General features: G+C 43.7%; 1 protein-coding gene across 6 annotated transcripts in view; it reads left to right on the top strand.

The window, feature by feature from the left end:
* The first annotated feature begins 605 nt into the window (after positions 1-605).
* The window catches only part of KANSL1 (KAT8 regulatory NSL complex subunit 1), a 191920-nt gene continuing 169457 nt past the window's right edge, over positions 606-23068 (top strand). For 5 of the 6 annotated variants that reach the window (XM_030799940.1, XM_030799942.1, XM_030799944.1 and 2 more), the window contains exons 1-2: positions 606-639; positions 2174-2307. The gene's annotated coding sequence lies outside the window, so the exon portion shown is untranslated. Of the gene's footprint in view, positions 640-1252; positions 1420-2173; positions 2308-23068 lie in introns of those variants that run through there. The other variant, XM_030799941.1, reaches the window with a different exon arrangement.

Genomic DNA, 23068 nt, shown 5'->3' on the forward strand with positions numbered 1-23068 from the left:
TTCCCCTCCCAGGAGGTAACCACTGTTGCCAGCTCTTAGAGTGATTTTTGATTCCTTCTTCTACCGGCTCTATCTCGAGTCCTTCCCTGTCTGTGAGATGTGTGCCCTTTCCTTTCCAGGCCCTAGTGAACTGATATCTGGTTGAGTTTACATATAAATATTTATATGTGTATATTTTATATACATATATAACATCTCTCCCTATGGCCTTCCGGCCTGGAGTTTTCATCACGTCGCTTCCTGGATGAAGGAACCTCGAGGGGTGAGGGGCAGAGGTCGGGGGTGATGGAGAAGAGAACCTAAAGAGGACTTAGGTAGGGGGTTCAGAGTGGCCAACTGGCGTGACGCTCTGTCAGGATTCCTATTCCTATTCCTCCCACCTCAGGCCCCCTTCTAGTCCTCTCATCCAAAAGCCTCTCATTTCCAAGGGCCGAGACGGAGACAGAGACAGCGAGATACACAGAGACAGAGACGCCGAGGCACCAGCATCCCTCTCCCCCTTCTGTCCCGCCCCATCGCCCTGACGGACACCATAGCTCAGCCAATGGCGCTCACGATATGCCCCTGAAGGGCCAATGAACGCCAGAGGAGGGCGGAAGATTCCCCGCCCCCACTTCTAGGCTTGGTTGAACCGTGCAGGTAGGTCCGGGGCTGGGGGAGCTGCCTTTGGCGCTGGTGCCCCTGGGGGTGGGGGCACGAGTGGGCAAAGGTGATGGTGAGGTAGAGGAGGCGGCCCCGACCCGACGAGCTCGAGGGAGCGGCCCGGCTGGGAGGCGGGGGGCCGCGGGGCCCGGGGAGCGGGCGCCGCCGAGGGCCCTGGAAGCGGCGGGGCTTGGGGAGAGGGGACGCGTGTGTGGGGCATGGGGACCCCCACCCTGCGCCCACTCGTAGGCCTGGGCCGCGGGCTGCCGGCCGAGTGGCCAGGGGGCCTGGCTGCCCGGGGGGCGGGCCGGGGCCGCGGCCGGGGGCGCGGAGCGGAGCTCGGGGCGCCAGGCCGAGCCGAGGTGGGACGGACCGACGCGGAGAGGAAGGGAAGCCGCATCCCGCGGGCCGCCCCTCCTGAAGGGAGCCGGGCAACGGCCGCGGGCGCCCCTGCCCTGAGCCCACCCCGCGCTCTCCCCTCCCTAACAATGGGAATGGGGCAGAAGGAGGCGCCCCACTGCGGGGAGGTGAGGCGTAGGTTTGGGACTGGGGTCCGCGGTGGGGGGAGGTGCGATCTCGGGCTCTCGCCTCTCCGCTCCCTCTGGCTCTGGAGTTGGGGGCCCCTGTGGGGCTCTGAAGCCCGCCTGAGACTTGGGTCAAGAGTCAAACTGCCGCCCCCCGCTCCTCCCCCAAAATCCGGTGAGCGGTAAGGAAAGTGATGCCAAGTCTTCGAAACCTCAGTGACAAACGCATAGCAAGAACACATCCACTCCAGAGGTGTTTATTTTTTATTTTATTTAAATAAGGGTACTTTTCGACATTTATTTTTAACGAAGTGGGTGCTGTTATTTTTGTCCCTACGCGGGCAAGCCTCCATTTTAAGCGAAGCAGTAACTGGTTAAGCTGGAATTATATACAGGCCTAGGACTTGAACGAGGATCCTACCAGAGGTCATTTAGTCCATCCTCCTGGCTCCAGGCAAATTTACCTTCCTCCCACCCTCAAAATTAAGTTGCTCGGTCTGCTTTTAACGATCTCTGGGGAAGAAGGGTCTTTTATTTGTTTCTAGTACTTCAGTCAAGAATAGGTTTTACTTTTCATGTGGAATTGACTCTGAAACTTAAGCATAATCTTGGGACAGTCGGGATGATTAGAGAGGTTTTACTTTACTAGATATAATTAAATGTGGCAAGGGTCTTTTTTTAGATGGTTAGTTAACAAATCACGTTTAGTGTTTATGAAGTACCCTGGAAAATTACTTTATTCTCGCTGGGATTTTGGCTAATTGTTTGATAAGCAATTTTACATTGTCTAAAATACGTGTTACATATTTATTTCTCTTCTTATGTAAAGTATGTTTCTACACATATATATGGAGACACACATTTGCCCTTTTCTAAAGGGGACTGTATTTTCTATACTTTTTTAGTGCGATGAGGCAAATAGTACTTCAAAATCCCTGCCCAGGTAGCTTAAACTATTTGCATTGTCTTGATTATTTTTTAGTCTAAATGAAAATCCTCTCTTTCAGATACCTTCTCGAAACAAAAGGGTTTCCTACCTGCTTATACTTGGTAACCGAGGGAATTACTAAGATTTCTTACTCATTTCTGAGTATTGTCTTTATATCCTGACACTATGAATGCTATTTGGATGCCTCTTAAGGTAAGATGTGTTATTTTTTCATTACCAGCCTCATTTTATTCATTTTTCTTTAGAATTGGGAATATTGTAATTTTTGAATTTGCTATTCTTCACTTCCTTTACCTGCCATTTCTCTTGCCTCTTGTGTTTGCTTCCTAGGATTGATTGGCTATATCTTACTTTGTAGTGCTACTGTTCTTTGATTATTGGTGTGAACGTTTTAATGAAGTTCTCAAATTAACTTCCATTATAATGAAAGGCAGTGATCTTTTTAACTTTAAATTATGGCAAGTTACATAGTTGTAAAATTATGTTCCAATCTTAGGATGGGTTGGCAATGCAAACATCTAGGTCCACTTTTCAAACAGGTACTTTAGAGTCATAGGTACTAGGGTGTGTCCCATTCTTGCAAATCAGTAGCTGATTCATGTGTTACAAAAGATGTGTCATTAACCATTTGTTTACTCTGAAACTTCATATAGTATATTAGAACATTCTAAGACCTGCTGGTTTACACGTCTGACTCTTTCAGAGTCCTCCTGCTGCACCCCAGTCCTTTGTGTGACATTTCATACTATTTTTCTCAGCAGGTAGCACACCAAGTTTTATTTCACAGGGTAAACCTCATTTGGACAGTGTGAACAGATGACCTTTAGATGAAAAAGCTCCCATTGATGTGGTTCTCCAGTCTCTTTGGCTCCTCTAATCTCTTGTACATAGATGGCCAAAGAACTCTCCATTAGGACTAAGCAAAGGGCAGAACTTAAGACTTAAGTTGGTGGCCTCTTTGATTTTCTTGTGACTAAAAATACATTAAAAAAATAAAATTAAATAAAAACAAACAGAAAAGACGTAGGTAGGGGATGGGAGGAAGGACAGAGAAGGATAAGGAGTCTTGGAAACCCTCCACCAGCTTTGCCTTTCTTCAGAGTTGGATACTAGCTTAGTTAAGATTGTTGTGTGCTAATCTGCCCTGTGGACTTCCAGATTGATGCAGAGGAGAAATCAGACAATAATGCAGTGTGTGTAACCTAAATATCTGGACTTGTGGGAAATCTTAGGTCATGTAGACTGAGTTCTCATCTTCATTTATGTTTCAGCTGCTATTGCTGGATAATGAGTGCAAGCATATTAATATACAGGAAGCCAAAATGACACAGTTTTTCCAGCATTCTCCCTGTAGAGTTGGAGGGGTTGCATGGGGAATGCAACCAGAAGTTCTGAACCCGTTAAGAATCGGAGGACCTGTGTAAGAGTGTTTTGACTTAGCAAGTGTTGGGCACCAGTGTTGGTGGCCTCTGTCCTTTTTAGGAAGCAGGCAAGGGGATTGAGATCAATATATTGGATTTCATTTTATAGTTTCCTAGGTTTTAACGAATGTATTTGGTACACAAAGCCCTACTTTTAAAGATATTTCCAATGTTTAAGGTTTTACCTCTAAATCTCTCTGAACCTGGGTTATAATACAGTAACCTCAGAAGTTCTACTAGAGGTCTCTGGCATGGCAGGAATAGAGAAAGGAAATCAGCTCCATACTGTGAGTTACCACCTGTTACTACTTAAGAATGCAGTTAGGTGGCTGCCTTAATTTTATGTTCCTTACCAATCCTTTGCTCAGTAGGAAACATCTTCTAAGTGTAAACCAATTTTGGGGGGTAATGTTTTCTTCCTATTTTTATTACTTAGAAACCTTAAAAATTACAGTGTTCATCTGATCAGAAAAAAAGGTACTTTTTGCGGGGAGGATAGCATTGAGTTTGTGGGCTGGAAAATAAAAGCGGGGAGAGGGATCTTTATTCTCTTTTTCATTGGTGAATATCCTTAAAACATTTCTAAGATGTAGTTTCAGATTGGAGCTACTTAATTTAAGTAAAAAGAAATGATAGGTTAATTAAAGTGCATATTTTGGAGCCCAAATGTTTATTTTATATAGCTCTTATATTTTGTTTCCAATTATCTTATTGTAGAATGAACTCTGTCGTTCTGTCAGTCATTGCTTAAATGTTAGACTGAGTATGTGCTTGTTTCCATGCGTATAGAAAATAGCGTCACACTCACGCACTCTTCACAAACCAAAATGCCAGAGGAGGCAAGTAACAAGGAAGAATAACTCCAAACCAAAACTCCTCAATTTAAGGCACTTTTGTTAATTAGAAGTTCTCATGGAAATTATTATTTATCCCTTTTTCTCTATGTTAGGAGTCTGTACCTTTTTAAAGCCTGAATATTTCTAGCCACGACTAAGCAATGTCAGTGATGTTACTGGGGTCTAGTTGTCAGGGTTAGGGCTAAGGAGTGGGTGAGATGGGAGAGGAGTAGGGAAAGGAAGGAGAATTGAGTGAGTTGGAGAAAAGAGTGAAATTAAGATGAGGAGGAGAGAAAAGATACAGGGTCTTTAGTGTGTAGCATGGAGCCATCATCAGTTGTCTCAGGTAGTTCTTAGGGCTGCTGAGTGCCTTGTGTGCTAGACTGAACTATGGTGAAATCAAGTAAAAACTTCTTGACAAGCAAAACAAGAGAATTAAAACATAATTTAATATGATACAGAAAGATCTGCAAGGCAGACAGTTAAGTGATAAAAGCAAGATGCAGAAGAGTATGTATGATTTGATACCCTTTGTGTTTTTTGGAAAAAAAAAAAGAGAAAAAGATAATTTGCATTGGTGTATGTATGCAAAAAAAAAAAAAAAAAAGATCTTTAGGGCTGGGCGCGGTGGCTCACACGTGTAATCCCAGCACTTTGGGAGGCCAAGGTGGGTGGATTACCTGAGGTCAGGAGTTTGAGACCAGCCTGGCCAATATGGTGAAATCCCGTCTCTACTGAAAATACAAAAACTAGCTGGGGCGTGGTGGCACACGCCTGTAATCCCAGCTACTCGGGAGGCTGAGGCAGGAGAATTGCTTGAGCCCGGGAGACGGAGCTTGCAGTGAGCCAAGATCATGCCACCGCACTCCAGCCTGGCCGACCCAGCGAGACTCTGGTTCAACAACAACAACAACAACAACAACAACACAAACCTTTAGAAGAATAAATAAGAAAATGGTGGCACTGGTTACCTGTTAGGTCTAGGAATTGTTCAGGTAGAGGACAGAGTGGGAAGGAGACTTCTCATTGCATTATATCTTTTTACACTTTCTGATGTTTGTATCAGATTTTAAAAATTAAATAGAAAATTAAAAATTTTAAAGAACAGCATCTCAATCCTTCCTTTTCTTCTCTTTCTGTGTCTGGAATTCAGAGAAATGGCAAGGGTTCTAACTGAGAGAGAATAGTTTTTTTTTTTGTTTTGAGACGGAGTCTCGCTCTGTCACCCAGGCTGGAGTGCAGTGGCGCAATCTCGGCTCACTGCAAACTGCGCCTCCTGGGTTCACGCCATTCTCCTGCCTCAGCCTCCCGAGTAGCTGGGACCACAGGCACCTGCCACCACGCCCGACTAATTTTTTTGTATTTTTTTTTTTTTTGGTAGAGACGGGGTTTCACCGTGGTCTTGATCTCCTGACCTCGTGATCCGCCCTCCTCGGCCTCCCAAAGTGCTGGGATTACAAGCCTGAGCCACCGCGCCCGGCCTAATTTTTTGTATTTTTAGTAGAGACGGGGTTTCACCGTGTTAGCCAGGATGGTCTCGATCTCCTGACCTCGTGATCCGCCTGACTCGGCCTCCCAAAGTGCTGGGATTACAGGCATGAGCCACCTTGCCCAGCCGAGAGAATAGTTCTTGAACAGTGGTTGAGGGGATATGCAAAAGGGCCCATAATCTAGGACACGTGTTCTCTTGGGATCTTCAAGAATTTTGAATTTATAGATGTATATTTCTAGTATTGAACTGCAAAGTCAGGCATTAAAAAATTTAACTTGGTCAGGCACGATGGCTCATGCCTGTAATCCTAGCACTTTGGGAGGCTGAACAGGCAGATCGCTGGAGCACACGAGTTTGAGACCAGCCTGGGCAACATGGCAAAACCCCGTCTCTACTAAAAATACAAAAGAAAATTAGCCAGGCATGGTGGTGTGCACCTGTAGTTGCAGCTACTTGAGAGGCTGAGGTGGGAGGATGGCTCGAGCCTGGGAGGTGGAGGTTGCAGTGAGCTGTGATTGGGCCCCTGCAGTCCAGCCTGGGTGATAGAGCCAGACCTTGCCTCTTGTCTCATTAAAGAAAAAAAAAAAAAAAATTAAAATTAACTTGCTCTTAAAGTTTTAGTAAAAAAAGGTTTTCATTGTATATCCCCTTAAGTTAGCAATTACATATAATCTCAGCATTCTTCCTTTTTTTTTTTTTTTTTTAATGAGACAGAGTCTCACTTTGTTGTCCAGGTGATCTTGGCTCACTGCAACCTCCACTTCCTGGGTTCAAGTGATTCTCCTGCCTCAGCCTCCCGAGTAGCTGGGATTACAGGCGCCTGTCACCATGGCCAGCTAATTTTTTTATTTTTATTTTTAGTAGAGATGGGGTTTCACCAGCTTGGCCAGGCTGGTCTTAAACTCCTGACCTCAGGTGATCCACCCGCCTCGGCCTCCCAAAGTGCTGGGATTACAGGCATGAGCCACCGTGCTCGGCCTAATCTCAGCACTCTTAACCGTGTGACTTTGGGTGATTTTCTTAATCTCTCTGAGATTCGGGTTCCTCCTTCATACTGGAAATAATAACACTTACTTCAGAGGACTTTTGTATTATATCTGTAAAGGACATAGGGCAGTGTTTGGCTTAGTGAACTACTACTGTTCTTATCATGATTACTAATTTTTTTTTTTTTTTTTTTGAGACGGAATATTGCTCTGTCGCCCAAGCTGGAGTTCAGTGGCACGATCTCGGCTCACTGCAACCTGCGTCTCCCAAGTTCAAGCAATTCTCCTGCCTCAGCCTCTCAAGTAGCTGGGATTACAGGCGCATGCCAGCATGCCCAGCTAATTTTTGTATTTTTAGTAGAGACGGGGTTTCACTATGTTGGCCAGGCTGGTCTCAAACTCCTGGCCTCAAGTGATCCACCCGCCTTGGCCTCCTAAAGTGCTGAGATTACAGGCGTGAGCCACCACGCCAGCTCTTATTGTAATTACTATTAATAATAGCTCCTCATAGCCTAGTAGTGAGAGAGAGGGCTCTGGCTATGTGATATGGGGTAAGTTCATTAACCTCTTAGAACCTTGGTGTCCACACCGTAAAAAGGGTATAATGATAGTACCTAGATCCTAGAGTGGACTTTATAAGGATTAAATGAGTTTTTTGATGCAGAGTGTTTAGAACAGCACCTGGTAGGTACTTAGTAAACCTGAGCTGCGAATTTTCTTGTGACATCTGTTTGCTAAGGCTGCTGCCACAGAGTGATATACACTGAGTGGCTTAAATAACAGAAATTTATTGTCTCACTGTTCTGGAGGCTAGAAATCTAAGGGCAGAGGCATGCTTCCTCTGAAGCAACTGGGACAGGATCTGTTTCAAGCCTCTCTTCTAGCTTCTGGTGGCAGCATAACTCCAGTCCTTATGTAGAGTTCTCCCTGTGTGTATTTCTTTTGTTTTTTAAAACCGAGTCTTGCTCTGTTGCCCAGGCTGGAGTGCAGTGGCATAATATTGGTTCACTGCAACCTCTGCCACTCAGGTTCAGGTGATTCTCCTTCCTTAGCTTCCTAAGTAGCTGGGATTACAGGCACGTCTCACCATGCCCAGTTAATTTTTTGTATTTTTTGTAGAAACGGTTTCACCATGTTGCCCAGGCCAGTCTTGAACTCCTGACCTCAGGTGATCTGCCTATCTTGGCCTCCCAAAGTGCTGGGATTATAGGCATGAGCCACAGCACCCAGCCTAAATTTTGTATTTTTTGTAGAGACAGGGCTGCACCTTGTTGCCCAGGCTGGTCTCAAACTCCTGACCTTAAGTGATCTGCCCCCCTCAGCCTCCCAAAGTGCTGGGATTGCAGGCATGAGCCACTGCGCCCAGCTTCCCTGTGTGTATTTCTCTGTGTCCACAATTTCCCCTTTTTTATAAAGACAAGTCATACTGGGATTAGAGTCCTCCCTGATGACCTCATTTTGACTTTATGACCTCTTTGAAGATCCTATCTCGGTTTTTTTTTCAGAGTTTCTCTTTGTTGCCCAGGCTGGAGTGTAGTGGTGTGATCTCAGCTCACTGCAACCTCCTCCTCCTAGGTTCAAGTGATTCTTCTGCCTCAGCCTCCCAAGTAGCTGGAGTTACAGGTGCTCGCCACCATGCCTAGCTAATTTTTACATTTTTGGTAGAGACGGGGTTTCACCACATTGGCCAGGCTGGTCTCGAACTCCTGACCTCAAGTGATCCACCCCCCTCGGCCACTTAAAGTGCTGAGATTACAGGCGTGAGCTACCACACCTGGTCTGAAGATCCCGTCTCTAAAATCACATTCTGAGGTACTGAATGTTAGGAGTACTACATATCTTTTTTTTTTTTTTTTTTTTTTTTTTTGAGACAGGGTCTCCCTTTGTCATTCAGGCTGGAGTGCGGTGGCACTTGGATCACTGCAACCTCCAGCCCCCTAACCCCCGGGCTCAAGCCATCCTCCCACCTGAGCTTCCCGAGTAGCTGGGACTACAGGTGCGTGCACTACCACATCTGGCTATTTTTTTTTTTGAGATGGAGTCTTGCTCTGTTGCCCAGGCTGGGGTGCAGTGGCGCATACTCAGCTCCCTGCAAGCTCTGCCTCCTGGGTTCATGTCGATCTCCTGACCTCGTGATCCACCCGCCTCGGCCTCCCAAAGTGCTAGGATTACAGGCGTGAGACACCGCACCCGGCCCACATCTGGCTATTTTTTAATATTTTTGGTAAAGACGGATCTTGCCATGTTGCCCAGGCTGATCTTGAACTCCTGAGCTCAAGCGATCCTGTGGCCTTGGCCTCCCAAAGTGCTGGGATTACAGGAATGTGCCACTGTGCCCAGCCCCCTGCAGTGCTACATATCTCTTTTGGGGAACACAATTCAGCCCAGAACAGGTGTATGTCATTTATCATGGGTACTAGACCTTCAACACCTACACATAGGAAATGAAAATTTTGGTGCAAATTGATAGCATGACTTAAAGAAGTAGATTATTTCTTTAGCTTCTTATGTATTCATCTTTAACAAGATTTTTGTTTTATCTTTGAAACTTTTTTTTTTCGAGACAGAGTCTTGCTTTTTTGCCCAGGCTGGAGTGCAATGGCGCGATCTCGGCTCACTGCAACCTCCGTCTCCTGGGTTCAAGCCATTCTCCTGCCTCAGTTTTCCCAGTAGCTGGGATTACAGGTGCCTGCCACCACATCTGGCTAATTTTTGTAGTTTTAGTAGAGACAGGCTTCAATGTTGGCCAGGCTGGTCTCGAACTCCTGACCTCGGGTGATCCGCCTGCCTCGGCCTCCCAAAGTGTATGAGTCACTGAGCCTGGCCCATACTCTTGGTTTTCTTTGCAAACTTTTTTCCTCTTCTGCTTCTAAAAACATTAGTATTTGCCTTCCCTTGACCCTTCCTCTCACCCTGTGCAGTTTCTGAGGAATGCCCTAGATAAACTTGTGCCTCACTTGCCGTCCATATGCCGATGATTTGCAAATGTGTGTTTTTCCAGCTCTGACTAGTTTTCTGATCTCCAATCCCATATATACAGTTGCTTCCTGGACAGCTCTACTTGGATGTCCTATGGGCGTTTTATTTTATTTTTATTATTATTACTATTGAGACGGAGTCTCGCTCTATCACCCAGGCTGGAGTGCAGTGTCACGGTCTCGGCTCATGGCAGCCTCTACCTCCCAGGTTCCAGCGATTCTCCTGCCTCAGCCTCTGGGTAGCTGGGATTACAGATGTGCGCCACCACGTCCGGCCAGTTTTTGTATTTTTAGTAGAGATGGGGTTTCACCATGTTGGCCAGGCTGGGCTCGAACTGACCTCAGGTGATCCACCTGCCTCAGCCTGCCAAAGTGCTGGGATTACAGGCATGAGCCACTGCATCCGGCCATCCTATGGGCATTTTAAAATGATCTTATCCACTTCCCCAAGTCCAACCTCTTCCTATCTTCATATCTTAGTGAGCGGTAGTGTCACCCAGCCAGTCACTCAAATCAGGGATTTGAGAGGCCTTTGGATTCCTTCTTGTGCCATTCTAGTCAACACATTCTTGAGATCCTAGCTCATAATGTTTTCCTAGTCATCCTACTTCTCCTTTTTGAGTCCAGACCTTCATCACCCTTTTGGCTGCATGATCTTCTGTTGCCTTGTAATCATTCTCCTTGACTGCTTTCTCTCTTCCAAGTCGCTGCCAACATGATCCTTGTAAAATGCATGTCCAAGCGTATGATCATATCCCTCTTCCACCATGGCTCTCCTAGCTTTGAAGGTAGAGTTGAAATGTTTTGCCAGGTCATCGCTCCACGTCTTCCTGAGCATCCTGTATGCAGTAGTACAGACTGCTTGTGCCCAGTTCCTTCTGTGTACCCTGTTGTTCCTTGCCTCTGGGTCTTCACACAAGCAGTTACCTCTGCTTAAGATGGACTCTACCCTGTTCTGGAAACTTCCTTCCCCTAGTCTTTAATAACAGTAGTGGCTGGTCCAAGTATAGTGGTGTTTACTATTAATTGAGCACAGCCAGTTACAGATTTCTTTGTTCCTTCTCTACTCCCACTGCTTCACTTGATTAGCCTTAAAAAAAAATAACAGTAGTGATAATAGTAATAACAGTAGTGATAATAGTAATAACAGTAGCTGACACTGAGTGCTTCCTCTGGACCCAGGTATTATCACTTTATGATCGGAGTTCATAAAGAAATACAAATGACCAAGAAGCATATGAGAAACATTTTTATTCTGATAAGTAATCAAAGGAATGCAGATTAAATGACATACTATTTTTTACCTATCAGATTTGCAGTTGACTGTGCTGTCAAAGGTGGTAAGGGGACAATCTCTGAAACTGTTAGTGTGTGTGCATGTGCGTGTGCATATGCAGACCTAGCACTTCTATTGTACTGATTGCTGGTTTGCTCCACTTTGATCCCAGCTAGTCTCTAGGTTCTTTGAGAGTGAGGACTGGCTCTTGTCTTTTATCCTCACTGCTTGCTGTTTTTGTTTCTTTTTTTTTTTTTGTGACGGAGTTTCGCTCTTTGTTGCCCAGGCTGGAGAGCAATGGCGCAATCTCGGCTCACTGCAACCTCCGCCTCCCAGGTTGAAGTGATTCTCCTGCCTCAGCCTCCCAAGTAGCTGGGATTATAGGCGCCTGCCACCACGCCCAGCTAATTTTTGTATTTTTAGTAGAGACAGGTGTCACCATGTTGGTCAGGCTGGTCGCGAACTCCTGACCTCAGGTGATCCACCCCCCTCAGCCTCCCAAAGTGTTGGGATTACAGGCGTGAGCCACCATACCTGGCCATCACTACTTGCTCTTGATGGCACTTAGTAAATGAGTGTTAAAGACTGTATTGCTGGACTTGGGACACGCATCTTTAGGAGGGTATCAGTGGAAAAGCTGAGAGTCACATGCATTTGCCAATCTTGGCCTTACCCTTTGGATCTATTGGTCCCAGTCTGATAAGTGCAAGCAACTTTGGAATAAGGATTGCCAAGAATTAAGATTTTTAATAATCTTTCTTTGAATGTTAAAGGGCAGAAGTGTTTTTGTTGTTTTTGCTTTTGGAAAAAGAGAACTAGTTTGCTGACCACCCAGTGTCATTTGGTAATTTAGAATGTTTTCACATAGTTAAAGTATAGGGAAATGAATATTTAGGCCTGTGGTGTTTATATATTTAGGCCTGTGATGTTTATATATGCCAGGTAGTATATTTGGCAGGGAATTAATTTTTAGAATTGTTTGTGACATTAGTTCTTACATATTAGTTTTTTTTTTTTTAGATGGAGTCTCACTCTATCGCCCAGGCTGGAGTGCAGTGGCGCAGTCTCAGCTCACTGCAACCTCCACCTCCTGGGTTCAAGCAATCCTCCTTCCTCAGCCTCCTGAGTAGCTGGGACTACAGGCACGTGTCACCACGCCCGGCTAATTTTTTTTTTTTTTTTTTTTTGAGACCGAGTCTCGCTCTGTCCCCCAGGCTGGAGTGCAGTGGTGCGATCTCGGCTCACTGCAAGCTCCGCCTCCTGGGTTCATGCCATTCTCCTGCCTCAGCCTCCCGAGTAGCTAGGACTACAGGTGCCCGCCAACACGCCCGGCTAATTTTTTGTATTTTTAGTAGAGACGGGGTTTCACCGTGTTAGCCAGGATGGTCTCGATCTCCTGACCTCGTGATCCGCCTGCCTCGGCCTCCCAAAGTGCTGGGATTACAGGCTTGAGCCACCGCACCCGGCCTAATTTTTATATTTTTAGTAGAAACAGGGTTTCACCATGTTGGCCAGGCTGATCTTGAACTCCTGACCTCAGATGATCCACCCATCTCGGCCTCCGCAAAGTACTTGGATTACAGGCATGAGCCACTGCGCCCCGCCTAGTTCCTGCACATTAGAAAACGTTTGGGCCGGGCACAGTGGCTCACGCCTGTAATCCCAGCACTTTGGGAGTCCGAGGCGGGCCGATCATGAGGTCAGGAGATTGAGACCATCCTGGCTAACACGATGAAACCCCGTCTCTACTAAAAATACAAAAAAAAAAATTAGCCGGGCGTGGTGGTGGGTGCCTGTAGTCCCAGCTACTCGGGAGGCTGAGGCAGGAGAATGGTGTGAACCCGGGAGGCGGAGCTTGCAGTGAGCCGAGATCGTGCCACTGCACTCCAGCCTGGGCGACAGAGCGAGACTCTGTCTCAAAAAAAAACAAAAAAAAACAAAAAAAAAACAAATAAAACGCTTGTCTCTCTTGCCTTCTCCATGACAGCTCTGTTGAGTTTAGATACACAGTATTTTCTTTTTTATTACCGTGTATAATTTGTATTTGTACTGGCCGGGCGCGGTGGCTCAGGCTTGTAATCCCAGCACTTTGGGAGGCCGAGGCGGGCGGATCACGATGTCAGGAGATCGAAACTACGGTGAAACCCCGTCTCTACTAAAAAATACAAAAAATTAGCCGGGCGTAGTGGCGGGCGCCTGTAGTCCCAGCTACTTGGAGAGGCTGAGGCAGGAGAATGGCGTGACCCCGGGAGGCGGAGCTTGCAGTGACCCGAGATTGCGCCACTGCACTCCAGCCTGGGCGACAGAGCGAGACTCCGCCTCAAAAAAAAAAAAAAAAAGAAAGTTTGTATTTGTAGCAGATTTGCAGCCCAGAAGACAGGCAAGCGTATAGTTCTAGCCCACGTTTTATTTTTACTGGGCACTTGATGGTGGTGGTAATTTATCGGTCAGCAGGGGGAGCTGCAGTTGCTGATATTTAAGTGATTCCATCTCAACTGGTTTTCCACAGAGAGTTTGTCAGCCAAGAGAAAGAAAAGTTTTGCTGGCAAAGAACATGATCAGAGTTGATAAGGAAGAAATACAAATGACCAAGAAGCATATGAGAAACATTTTTATTCTGATAAGTAATCAAAGGAATGCAGATTAAATGACATACTATTTTTTAACCTATCAGATTTACAGTTGACTGTGCTGTCAAAGGTGGTGAGAGGACAGTCTCCGAAACTGCTAGTGGAGTGTGCATTGGGCCTAGTTTTTTTGGAAGATATTTTGGCAACATATATTGGCAAAATTAAAAACGTTCTTTAATTCAGTAATTGCACATCTAGGAATTTATCCTAAGGGGGAAAAATTAAGATATATAGAAAGATTTGTGAACAAAGGTGTTCATTGTAACATTATTCATATTAGTGAGAATTGAGAATAAACCTAAATGAGCAGCAAGATTTATAGGAAAATAAATCATGGTATATTTAAGGATGAACATTTACAACCATGGAATAGTATTTGAAAGAATTTTTCTGGCCGGGTGTGGTGGCTCATGCCTGTAATCTCAGCACTTTGGGAGGCCGAGGCGGGCAGATTATGAGGTCAGGAGATCGAGACCATCCCGGCCAACATGGTGAAACCCCATCTCTACTAAAAATACAAAAATTAGCTGGGCATGGTGGCACGTGCCTGAAATCCCAGCTACACAGGAGGCTGAGGCAGGAGAATTGCTTGAACCAGGGAGTTGGAGGTTGCAGTGAGCTGAGATGGTGCCACTGCACTCCAGCCTAGTGACAGAGCAAGTCTCTGTCTAAAAAAAAAAAAAGAATTTTTAATGTCTTAGGATGTTGAGTAAATGATAAATGAAAAATTCAGGGTGCAGAGCTATATAAGGAGCATTCGAAGTGTATAAAGATAAGGAATGTATATATGTTCTGGTATAATATGTATGTATATATTACACACACATACATACCGAGGTAAAAGAATGGAAGGAAGTCTATACCAACCAGCCTCCTTGAGTCTGTCTGTCAGGGGTCCATCCAACCAATTGTTCTATCTAAATTGGCACCAAGTGATGTTTTCAGGTGAAATATTGTTATCTGTTAAGATGTTAACCTCAGAAATTTAGGGCCTCACGTCTGATAGCACTTCTATCCTGTAGGACCTGAATGGACCTAATATACATACATTTATCCAAGCACTTGAATCTATTTTTAACTTGTAGATTGTGGTAACACAATCCACAAGTTTCTTTTATCTGTTATAGAAAGACTTTTCAAGCATAAAAGGTGAATAAGTTAGTATTTACCGTATTGATACGTTTTCTGATTTTGATCACATTGCCCCTTTGCTTTCATGTTTCTCAATTGAAGATGCTTGACTTTTTAATTTAATCTCCAGTGAAACTTCCTTCCTGGATCTTTGTCAGCATTGCTTTCCCTTTCTGGATTTATGATAACTACTCAGAACTGCATTTTAGTTATAACTACACTGTGATTTGGTAGAAGGATAAGCAAATATGTTCTATTTACAGCAAGCTTGTCCAACCCATGACCCACAGGCCGCATGCAGCCCAGGACAGCTTTGAATGTGGCCCAACACAAATCTGTAAACTTTCGTAAAACATTTTGAGATTTTTTTTGTGATTTTGTTTTTTAGCTCATCAGCTATTGTTAGTTTAGTGTATTTCCTGTGTGGCCCAAGACAGCTCTTCTTCCAGTGTGGCTCAGGGAAGCCAAAAGATTGGGCACCCTTGATTTACAGTTTTTTCCTAGTAGGATTTGGTCCTCCCTCCCTCCCTTTTCTTTTTCTTTCTTTCCTTTTTTTTTTTTTTTTTTTTTTTTTTCACATAGAACATCACATTGTCTTTAGGGAATATTCTATAATTATTCAAAAATTCCTTTTTTGACTGGAAGGCATGAGTCTTTTAAGTATAGCTTAGATTTTTTCCTGTAACCTTTTCATTTGTCCATGCTGTAACATACTTGCAATTTCCTCCCATGTAATGTTTTAACTCTCATATCTCAGTGGGCTCTTAGAGGTAATCCAAGGTAAGAACCACCATTTTAGTTAGGTCTGATGGTTAGAAAGCTTGAGTTGAAACGTGCCCTTCTGGAATTGCCACTTTGGGCCCAATTTTGTCTACACAGGAACTGCTTAGAGCAAGTCTGGTTTGTCTTCTGCTAGATAACCCTTCACATATTTAGACAGCTTTTATACTTGCCAAAGCATTCTCTAAGCTGAATATAAATCTTAGTTTTTGCAAATGTTTCTCATTTCATATATTTAGAAACCCTTTCCATCTCTCCGTTCCCTTATTTTTCCAACTCGTGTGGTATTTCATTATTAGGAATCTCATCATCCCATCTGCAAAATGGGGAATTCTCTGTATATTTTTTGTACAATATATTAAAATGTTAAATATAGCATTTCTAAAAAATTTTTCAATCTTCTGTTTATACTTCTTCATTTGGGGAAGTACCTCAGCATCTACCTATAATTTTCTGTGTCTCAGTTATGTCCAGTCTATAGTAAATGTTCTCATCCTGTGACCACTCAGGTCTTTAAAAAAAAACTTTAATTTAGAATCTTATCAAGAGTTTTGTGAAAGCTCACATAAATTATATTCACATATTTATTTTCTTTTTCTTTTTTTTTTTAGACGGAGTCTCGCTCCGTCGCCCAGGCTGGAGTGCAGTGGTGCGATCTCGGCTCACTACAACCTCCGCCTCCCGGGTTCAAGCGTTTATCCTGCCTCAGCCTCCTGAGTAGCTATGACTACAGGCGCACACCACCACAACCGGCTAACTTTTGTGTTTTTAGTAGAGACGGGGTTTCACCATGTTGGCTAGGATGGTCTCGATCTCCTGACCTCATGATCCACCTGCCTCAGCTTCCCAAAGTGCTGGGATTACAGGCATGAGCCACCATCATCCAGCCACACATATTTATTTTCTCAGAGAATTTGGGTGAACTGGTGTGGTGTGATTTCCACTTTTAGAATCCATGTTGTCTTTTCCTCAGAAGGTTATTCATGCTGATATGTCTTCTGAGCCCATCTTTATTAGAGATTTGCCAGTTTGGGCAGTTTGAAGTTGCAGCCTACTTGAGTGGATGGGAGTTACTTTGATGACAGCATTTTTTTGTTCATTTTGGTTCAGAACATACTTATTGAGTACCTAATATGCCAGAAGTTGAGCAAGGAAAATGTTGATAAAGGAAAAGTGGATTCTATCCTCCTGGGATTTAGAGAAGGTCACTCATATGACCGTCAGCTAATATGTTCTGCCCTGCAGTTTAATAATTTATACTTAAATGCCTTTAAAACACAGAGAAGGGGCCAGGTGTGGTGGCTAACGCCTGAAATCCCAGCACTTTGGGAGGCCGAGTTGGGTGGATCACTTGAGGTCAGGAGTTTGAGAACAGCCTGGCCAACACAGTGAAACCCTGTCTCTACTAAAAATACAAAAATTAGCCGAATGTGGTGGCACACGCCTGTAATCCCAGCTACTTGGGAGGCTGAGGTGGGAGAATGGCTTGAACCCTGGAGACAGAGGTTGCAGTGAGTCGAGATGGTGCCACTGCACTCCAGCCTGGGCAACAGAGCGAGACTCTGTCTCAAAAAAACAACAGAAAACCCGTAGAGACTATTTTGGGTCTTCATGACTACCTGACATCTGACATATCAGTTTGAGGAATTTAGTATATTTAATGATGCATTTGATTCACTATTAGCGATTTGTATGCTTTAGAGAGTAATTTAGATAGCTTTTCCCCTCTACCTTCCCCAGTAAATATTGAAGTAAATAAGAATTATATCATATCAGCTGTCTTGCTTTTTATCAATCCCATTTATCAAGTGACCCATCCAGTTTTATTTGGCATCTAGCTTTTTATATATTTAAACTGTCTCTTAGGTGACTTTGCATTTTCTTTTTTTTTGAGATGGAGTTTTGCTCTTGTCACTCAGGCTGGAGTGCAATGGTGCAATCTTGGCTCACTGCAACCTCCGACTCCCGGGTTCAAGCAATTCTCCTGCCTTAGCCTCCCAAGCAGCTGAGACTGCAGGCATGCGCCATCATGCCTGGCTAATTTCTGTAGTTTTTGTTTTTTTTTTAGTTGAGATAGGATTTCACGATGTTGGCCAGGCTGGTCTCAAACTCCTGACCTCAAATGATCCGCCCCACTTGGCCTCCCAAAGTGCTGGGATTACAGGCGTGAGCCACTGCGCCTGGCCTGCATTATTTTGTTGTAAGGTTGTTTTTTTTTGAGACAGAGTCTTGCTGTGTCGCCCAGGCTGGAGTGCACTTGCAGGATCTCAGCTTCCTGCACCCTCTGCCTCCAGGTTCCTGCACCCTCCGTCTCCGGTGGGCTGAGCCGAGGTGGGACAGACTGACACGGAGAGGAAGGGAAGCCGCCTGGCCTGAAGATCCCGTCTCTAAGATCACATTCTGAGGTGCTGAATGTTAGGAGCACTACATATCTTTTTCTTTTTCTTTTTTTTTTTTTTTGAGACAGGGTCTCCCTCTGTCATCCAGGCTGGAGTGCGGTGGCACTTGGATCACTGCAACCTCCAGCCCCCTAAACCCCGGGCTCAAGCAATCCTCCCACCTCAGCTTCCCGGGTAGCTGGGACTACAGTTGCGCACTACCACACCTGGCTATTTTTTAATATTTTTAGTAGAGACGGGGTCTTGCCATGTTGCCCAGGCTGATATTGAATTCCTGAGCTCAAGCGATGCTGTGGCCTTGGCCTCCCAAAGTGCTGGGATTACAGGCATGTGCCACTGTGCCCAGCCCCTTGGAGTACTACATATCTCTTTTGGGGAACAAAAGTCAGCCCAGAACAGGTGTATGTCATTTATCATGGGTACAAGATCCTCAACACCTACACATAGGAAATGAAAATTTTGGTGCAAATTGATAGCATGACTTACAGAAGTAGATTATTTCTTTAGTGTCTCATGTATTTATCTTTAACAAGATTTTTGTTTTATCTTTGAAACTTTTTTTTTTTTTTTGAGATGGACTCTTGCTCTTTCACCCAGGTTGGAGTGCAGTGGTGCGATCTCGGCTCACTGTAACCTCCGCCTTCTGGGTTCAAGCGATTCTCCTGCCTCAGCTTCCCCAGTAGCTGGGATTACAGGCGCCTACCACCACATCTGGCTAATTTTTGTCTTTTTAGTAGAGACGGGGTTTCACCATTTTGGCCAGGCTGGTCTCAAACTCTTGACATCAGGTGATCCGCCCGCCTCAGCCTCCCAAAGTGCTGGGATTAAAGGCATGAGCCACTGTACCTGGCCTTTTTGTATTTTTTGTAGAGATGGGGTTTTGCCATGTTGTCCAGGCTGGTCTCAAACTCCTTAGCTCAAGCAGTGCCCCCACCTTGGCCTCCCAAAGTGTTGGGATTACAGGCCTGATCCCCTGTGCTCAACCTGATGAGATCTTTTCATGTGCTTATTGGCCATTCATATATCTTCTTTGGAGAAATGTCTATTTAAATTCTCTGCACATTTTAATTTTATTTTTATACACCTATTGTTTTTTAGGCAAGGTCTTACTCTGTCACTACGGCTAGAGTGCAGTGGCCAATCGTAGTTTTCTTTTTTTTTTTTTTTGAGATGGAGTCTTGCTCTGTCACCCAGGCTGGAGTTCAGTGGCGCTACCTCGGCTTACTGCAATCTCCACCTCCCAGGTTCAAGTAATTCTCTGCCTCAGCCTTCTGAGTAGCTGGGATTACAGGCACCCGCCACCACGCCCGGCTAATTTTTGTATTTTTAGTAAAGACGGGGTTTCACCATCTTGGCCAGGTTGGTCTTGAACTCCTGACTTCGTGATCCACCCGCCTTGGACTCCCAAAGTGCTGGGATTACAGGCGTGAACCACCACGCCCGGCCCAATCATAGTTTTCCATAACCTCAAACTCCTGGACTCAAGGGTTCCTTCTGCCTCAAGCTCCTGAGTAGCTAGGACTATAGGTGTGTGCCACCATGTCTGGCTAATTGTTTTTTTTTTTTTTTTTTAATTTATTTTGTAGAGACAGGATCTTGCTATATTGCTCTGGCAGGTCTCAAAATCCTTGCCTCAAGGGATCCTCTCCTTCTGGTGTGAGCCACCGTGCTCAGCTTTTGCCCATTTTAAAATTGGATTCTCTTTTTATTGTTGAGTTGTAAGAGTTCTTTAAATATACTAGATACAAATCCCTTGTGAGATACGTGATTTGCAAATATTTTCTCCCACTTATGCGTTGTGTTTTCAATTTCTTGATGGTGTCCTTTAATGTACAAAATGTTATAATTCTGATGAAGCCCAATTTACTTGTATTTTCCTTTGTTGCATGTGGTTTTGAAGTCAAGCCACCAAATGAAATGAAGATTAGCTTTTGTTTTTGTCTAGGAATTTTATTGTTTTAGCTGTTACATTTAGGTCTATAATCCATGTTTAAATTTAATTAGAATTAATTTTTGTGTATGGTGTGAGATACAGTGGTCCAACTTCATTCTACTGCATGTGAATATTCAGTTGTCCCAGCATGGTTTGTTGAAAAGACCATTGTTTGTTTCTTGTAGAGATGGGGTCTTGCTTTGTTGCCTTGGCTAGTCTCGAACTCCTGGCCTCAAGCAATCCTCCTGTCTCGGCCTCCCCAAATGCTGGGATTACAGGTGTCAGCCACAGCACTTGGCTTAAAAAGACCATTCTTTCCTCCACTGAATTGTCTTGGCATTCTTATCGAAAAATCAATTGACTGTCAGCGTAAAGGTTTATTTCTGAACCCACACTTATATTCCATTGATCTGTATGTTTATCCTTATGCCACTACCACACTGTCTTGATTTCTGTAGCTTTGAATTATGTTTTCAAATCAGGAAGTGTGAGTCCCCCAACTTTGTTTTTCCTATTCAAATTTCTTTTGGGTATGCTGGGATCACACTGATTCTGTAGATCAATTTAGGGAATATTGCCATTTTAACAGTGTTATATCTTTTGATCTATTCTCATCCATGAACATGGGATGTCTTTCCTTTTTTTTTTTTTTTTTTTTTTGGAGACACAGTCTTGCTCTGTCATCCAGGCTGGAGTGAAGTACAGTAATGCGATCACGGCTCACTGCAGCTGTAACCTACTAGGCTCAAGTGATCTTCCCTCCTCAGCCCCCCAGGCAGCTAGGACTACAGGTGCATGCCACCACATCTAGCTCATTTTTGTATTTTTGTAGAGACTAGGTCTTGCCTCGTTGCCTAGTCTGATCCTGAACTTCTGGGCTCAAGCAGTCCACCCACTTCAGTCTACCAAAGTGCTGGGATTACAGGTGTGAGCCATCACACCTGGCCTTTCCATTTAGTTAGGATTTCTTTAACTTCTTTTGGCAATTTTTATATATCTCAGAGTATAAGATTGTCACTGCTTTTGTTAAATTTATTTCTAAGTGTTTTTTTTTTTGAGACAGTGTCTCATTTTGTCACCCAGGCTAAAGTGCAGTGGTGCGATCTCGGCTGATTGCAACCTCTGCCTCCCGGGTTCAAGTGATTCCGCTGCCTCAGCCTCCTGAGTAGCTGGGATTACAGGCACCCGCCACCACACCCAACTAATTTTCATATTTTAGTAGAGACAGGGTTTCACCATGTTGGCTAGGCTAGTCTCGAACTCCTGACCTCAAGTAATCTGCCCACCTCAGCCTCCCACAGTGTTGGGATTACAGGTGTGAGCCATCGTGCTTGGCTTTCTAAGTCTTTTTTTTTTTTTTTTTTTTGGGATGCTATTGTAATTGGCATTTTTAAAAACTTTTAATGTTCAGGTTACTTATGGCTTGTGTATAGAAATACGATTACTACTTATATATTGAGCTTGTATCCTGTAACTGTGTTGGATGTGTTTATTGGCTCTAATAGTTTATTTGTGGGATTTTCTTAGGATTTTCTATATACAAGATTATATCATCTGCAAATAAAGGTAGTTTTACTTCTTTTTTTTAAGCCTGAGTGATTTTTATTTCTTTTTCTTGCCTATTTGCCCTGGCCAGAACCTTCAGTGCAGTGTTGAACAGAGTGGTAAGAGCGGATATCCTTGTTTTGTTCTTGACCTGAGGGAGAAAGCATTCAAGCTTTCTCCATTAAGTATGATTTTAGCTATGGGGTTTTTGTAGGTATTCTTTTTTTTCCCCCATGGGTATTTTTTATTAGATTGAAGATGTTTTCTTCAATTCCTACTTTGTTGAGTGTTTTTATCATGAAAGCATGTTGGATTCTGTCAAGTACTTTTTCTGCATCTATTCAAATGATCATGTGGTTTGTATCCTTTATTAATACCATGTATTACATGAATTGATTTTCAGAAGTTAAGCCAACCTTGAATCCCTGGGATTAAGTCATACTTAGCAATGGTGTATAAGCCTTTTTATATGTTGCTGGATTCATTTTGCTTTGTTGAGGACTTTTACATCTGTATTCATAAGATATATTGGTCTGTAGTTGTCTTATGATATCTTTGTCTGGTTTTGGCATCAGAGTAATAATGGCTTTATTGAATGAGTTGAGATGTGTTCTTGGCTTCATCTTGAACTAATTTTGGTTTAACTTTGAACATTCATTTAGCAAGAGTAAATTCTAATTGCCTAATTACTGAATGAAGATAAAATTAAAGGTATAACTGTTTGTTTTTTTGTTTTTTTTGAGATGGAGTCTCACTCTGTTGCCCAGGCTGGAGTGCAGTGGTGTGATCTCCGCTCACTGCAACCTCCACTTCCCAGGTTCAAATGATTCTCATGCCTTAGCCTCCCAAGTAGCTAGGATTACAGGCACATGCCACCACACTTGGCAGTCAACTGTTTAAAAAACATCTATTATTTAACATTCGGGGTAGAGGTTCCAAGTATAGAACTTTAGATCCTTACTGCCTGCTTGGTTCCCTGGATTTTTTCTCCTAGTTTTATTTGGGATACTTACTTCATTATTTCATTTTGGTTATGCCATAAATAACACCCAATTTTAGCATTCCTGGGATGATTTAGGCAAGCTTCAGAAAAGAGGCCAGAAGAAAATGGAATTGGAAGCATAAAGCCACTAAAATTTTTTCATTGTTCTCTGATCATTTTTTAGCTTTGGATTTTTTGATCATTTAACGTATCAATGAGTAGAAAGGATTTTTCTTGACTACCACATAGCTTATAAAGTGACCGAGTATTCTTTCCTTAGAGATTCTACAGTGTTTAACATTCATTAGGTACTCAGTATGTTTATGAATGAATATATATTAATGGTAGGGCTTTTATAGGGTCTTATTTTACTGAAAATTGAAGATAATCATTCACATTTGGATTACAAGTGTTTGTGTTATGTTATAAACATTTAATGCCCTAGCCCAAATATTAGCAAGCATGGTCATATTTTGGTATTGCCACGGTAGGTATTCTCGGAAGTGTGAGTAGTTGTTTTTTCCTACCCTCTGTGCTGAAGGATTTCTTTCTTTTTTTTTGAGA

Source organism: Nomascus leucogenys, chromosome 19 (genome assembly GCF_006542625.1).
Source record: "Nomascus leucogenys isolate Asia chromosome 19, Asia_NLE_v1, whole genome shotgun sequence".
In the NCBI taxonomy this organism is placed as follows: Eukaryota; Metazoa; Chordata; class Mammalia; order Primates; family Hylobatidae; genus Nomascus; species Nomascus leucogenys.